General features: G+C 36.3%; 1 long non-coding RNA gene across 1 annotated transcript; it reads left to right on the forward strand.

The window, feature by feature from the left end:
- Positions 1-2,623: 2,623 nt before the first annotated feature.
- On the forward strand, positions 2,624-3,011 carry LOC109590609 (uncharacterized). The gene is made up of 2 exons (XR_002189406.1): positions 2,624-2,666; positions 2,721-3,011. It is a non-coding gene; the product is annotated as an uncharacterized LOC109590609 (long non-coding RNA).
- Positions 3,012-4,260: the final 1,249 nt, after the last annotated feature.

Consider the following 4,260-nt stretch of genomic DNA (forward strand, 5'->3'; position numbering starts at 1 on the left):
CAAATTTATTTATTTATTTTTCTAGTTGAGAATACCATCAGGTCTAATGTCCAATTACTAACTGAAGTTAACCCAGCATACAGTACATGTATAATGGTGTTAATGGACACAGTATAATAGTAATGATGATGATGATGTAGTATATGAAGCTGTGTTTTAAATCATGTTTTTATATTAAACAATTATTATAAACTGAATGAGGACACTACGTTTGAACAAGTAGTAATCATGTTAACGCATTGCTTTTTATTCACTTCAAGTAAAAGAGAATGTAAAGTGTTGCATTCAGCTTGTGTCAAATGTGGGTTTTTAGGTAGCTCCTCAAATGAAGACCTCCATGCCTGTTACAGTATGTAAGACATCACATGGTTTCAGCATGACTACACATCTAATGTACTGGTTTGAATGAGTTCCTAAAGAAGATATATCGATCCTTTTTGACTAAGACAATAATGCAATTCATCAGTTGCATCATTCATCATCTTATCAATCATTAGACATTAGTGTCAGTTGTAGACATCAAAAAAAGGCTAAGGAGGGTACAGTAGAGAAGAGAACCTTGAAGGTACTTCGCTACTACTTTGCTACTCTTTGTTACTCTTCGCTGTGTTATGCTGCAATCCCACCCAGTCACATGTACTGTAGTAGAACTTGTAGATGCTTCTTTTGGCTGTCTGTGCTCTCAAAGTTCATCTATAATGCTACTCTCTCCTTCTAGAAGCCATTTAGGATGTTTTTTGTTCCATTCTACTGTCACGCTACTGTCTTCTACTGTCGCGCTGTCAAGCTACTACAGTCCTGCTACTGTTGCAGTAAGCATGCGCAGAGAAGGAGCACCGAACTACCTACGCAAAAGTAGAGTAACTACGGGGTAGCTACTTGATATGTACTGTAGCATAAGATGCTTTTTTCCTCCAAGGAAAACATTCATAGAATGCTGAATTTACCAGCAGTAGATTCATTCCTACACTGAATTGCAAATAGGGTGCGATTAGGATGAATCAACAAGTAACTTTAAAATGTGGTAAAAACCTTGTCAAGTATTGCATGTAAAAGTAGTTTTCTGTATAGTTCTTTTATTATGCAGATCTAATGTCTTGACAAAAACTTTATAGCTGGTGAACTGAGTTTTTGCAATTGAGTTACCAAAAACAAACTCTGTGCACTGACTGAGTTTGGCAAAACTGGTGAAGTGCTTGATCCTAATCTCTGTGGGACTTTTCTCTTGTCCAAAGACTCACAAAATTTAAACTGGTTCGAATTATCAACGATTACTTACAATGATATCTGAATTATGGGCAGTTGATGATACTACATAAGGCTGACATCAGATTTGTAATGACAAGAGAAAATGGTAGTCTTGCATAGCCATCCCCTCCTTCTATACAATAAAAGGGTTTGGCGGAATATCATACATTGACTCGTTCAGCTCTCCACCAGACTTCCAGTGGAATTAAGTAGGTAGGAAGGCTTGTGGTTATGTTATCATAACTATAACTGAAAAACAGCTGAGTGCAGGATTTTTACTGAGTTCATTCCATGAGTTTATCAGCAGTTATGATGTTTTTGTTTCTTTTTGCTTCTCTACCAACTGGATATGAAAAACTATGGAGTCCTCCCTTTATATAGCACCAGCTGAATCTTGACTAAATCGTCAGTAGACTCCATCTTGCTACTGCAGTTTATATGGCTCTGATATGGCAGATCTCCAGGATTTTTGCCGGTCCTTCCACTGCATTTGACATCCCAAATCCAATTTATCCTTTTTATTTTGGTAGTTATATCTCTTCTATTGTATGTGCTGCAAAGTTTTGAGTAAAACGTCACTACCGTGACTCTTCTTGTAAAAGGTCAACCAATATGAGGCAAAAGAAAAAAGATAGATGGCACAGTAATAGATACTTTAACATGTAAATGAGCATAAAAAACCGGAAGGTAAAAATATGAAAATGGAGAATAAAGAAAATGAGCCAACAGTCACAATAATCTCTACCATATCTTCAGTGGTGGGTTCAATCATCCTTTTCAATCATCTTCTTTTGGATTAGAAGAAGGAAGAGAACTGAAGTAGCTGAAGTTGTATGTAATACAATAATCCAACAGTCCTCTCCATCAGTATTAATAGGTATATTGTCTAGTTCATTAATAGTGTGTCTTCAACTCTTCAATATACAGTGTATCACCAATGACACCTCACAAGACAGTTTCACACCAATACATACTGTATCTTCAGTGGTGGGCTCAGTCATTCTAATTCTAGCAATAGTATCAATGATTGTTGGGTTTTGAATTAGAAGATGGAAGAAAAATGAAGGTAAAAAATAAAATTAAAGTAAAGTAGTTTTGATTTTATTGTTATTGGTAGCTCAAGGAGTGATTATTGATGATGATCCAGCATATGGTCAAGGTATACATGTATGAACAAAACAAATTTTTTCATTTATTTTTCTAGTCGAGAATAACATCAGATCAACTGTCCAATTACTAACTGAAGCTAATCCAGCATACAGTACATGTAGTATTAATGCTAGTAATAATGATGATGATGTGGTATATGATTATCATATACATTTTGTCTGCTAAGATAGGATAAGGACTCATGATCTATTTATGATGATGATCTAAGGGAGAAGGTGATGAAAGAATTGCTTTTTTATTCACTTCAAGTAAAAGAGAACGTAAAGTGTTGCATTCAGCTTGTGTCAAATGTGGGTTTTTAGGTACATGTAGCTCCTCAAATGAAGAGCTCGATGTCTGTATGTAAGACATCACATTGTGAGGCAAAGAATTTGTTAAAGAAATTAATTAAAAGGAATGAATGGAGCTTGGTAAACAATGGAACTTACAGCCTCTAAAGTATGGGACCCTGAACGTTGTGCCATTCAATCTGTGGAGACTATAATGGAGTGAAGCCGAATTTCTTGAACACCAAAAATCATCTGTGGCTAAGCAATGCCTGTCAATATAATACCTTGATGTTAAAGATCCAACAATCAGCTATTCTTATCCAACCCACCACTTATTACTAGCATAGGATAAATCCAGTCATAATAATAGCACCTGTGTTTATAGCTGATTTTAAAAATTGGCCAATTAACAAAGATGGATGGGGGGCTACCTCCTTCATAAAATATTGAGATATTTTTATGCATTTGAGACAGCTGTAACTAAGACGCCAGGCAAATAATTCACAAATGATGTAGCTAAAAAAATTTTCATAACACTCAGTGACTTACATGTAGCTCTATGTACTTGATTTGAGATGCCATGGATGCATGCTTTAATCTCGTGATATAACCATTATTTTTTTTATAGACCAATCAGCACAGCTAACACTACACAACAGATTTTTTTGCTGTTTTTCATGCAATGACATAGTTTAGTGAAAGAGGAAGGTGGTGACGTAAATAAGAAGACTTGTAAAGTATCAAGAAACCCAGATGGACTCATATTTGTCAATGTAATGGTTGTATGAGAAGTAAAGTTGTCATTCAAATATGTTTTTATTCTCTCTGTTTAGTGCAAGGATGAAACAGATGCAGGAAAGGGTGTAGGTCAGCTGTTATCATGCATGTTGGTTATATTTGCCAAAAGGGAAAAGGCAGTTATTTATGGCTTGTCCTTGTCCACAACAGCAACTATATATAGCCCATGCTTTTTTCCAAAACTGGCTCAAAAATCACTCCCAATTTTTATCACATTTCATGATACACACTGATATCTTTATGCTATATAGAAAGTTTGAGCTGATTCCGACAAGAAATTATAGAGTTATGGCCATTTAAACTATTGGCCAATATCTGAAAAAAACTTGCCTGTACTAATACTATAACCAAGAGTCCAGAGCTAAAAATAACGTCCGGACAACGGACAATTTCCGTGCAAATGCTGCTTATGGCCACACAACTGGTGGTTTGTCCGGTCAATGTGTCCAGACAAAGTGGGGGGCTTCCTTGAAAAACTTTTTGCATGCTCTTACTTGTGTATACTGCAAACTCCTTCCTGCTGCAAGACCTGGTTCTTTTATTATTCTTATTGCTCTGGTTTTAGCCTTCTACGTGGTCTGCTCTGGTACTAGCCATTAGCGACAGTACTGAGCCAAGTCGGTTAACTCCGTATTCCTACGACATTTAACGGAAGTGAGAGTTGCCAGGCGTGGCTTGTAGTATTTATGGCCTTCAGGTGTAAAGTGCAAGTAACACGTGAAGACAAGACATATGTCTTGCTCCAGAATTACTAAATCTGACCCACTCATTCATC

This window comes from Amphimedon queenslandica, unplaced genomic scaffold (assembly GCF_000090795.2).
Source record: "Amphimedon queenslandica unplaced genomic scaffold, v1.1 AMPQUscaffold_9779_Cont18032, whole genome shotgun sequence".
Taxonomy (NCBI): domain Eukaryota; kingdom Metazoa; phylum Porifera; class Demospongiae; order Haplosclerida; family Niphatidae; genus Amphimedon; species Amphimedon queenslandica.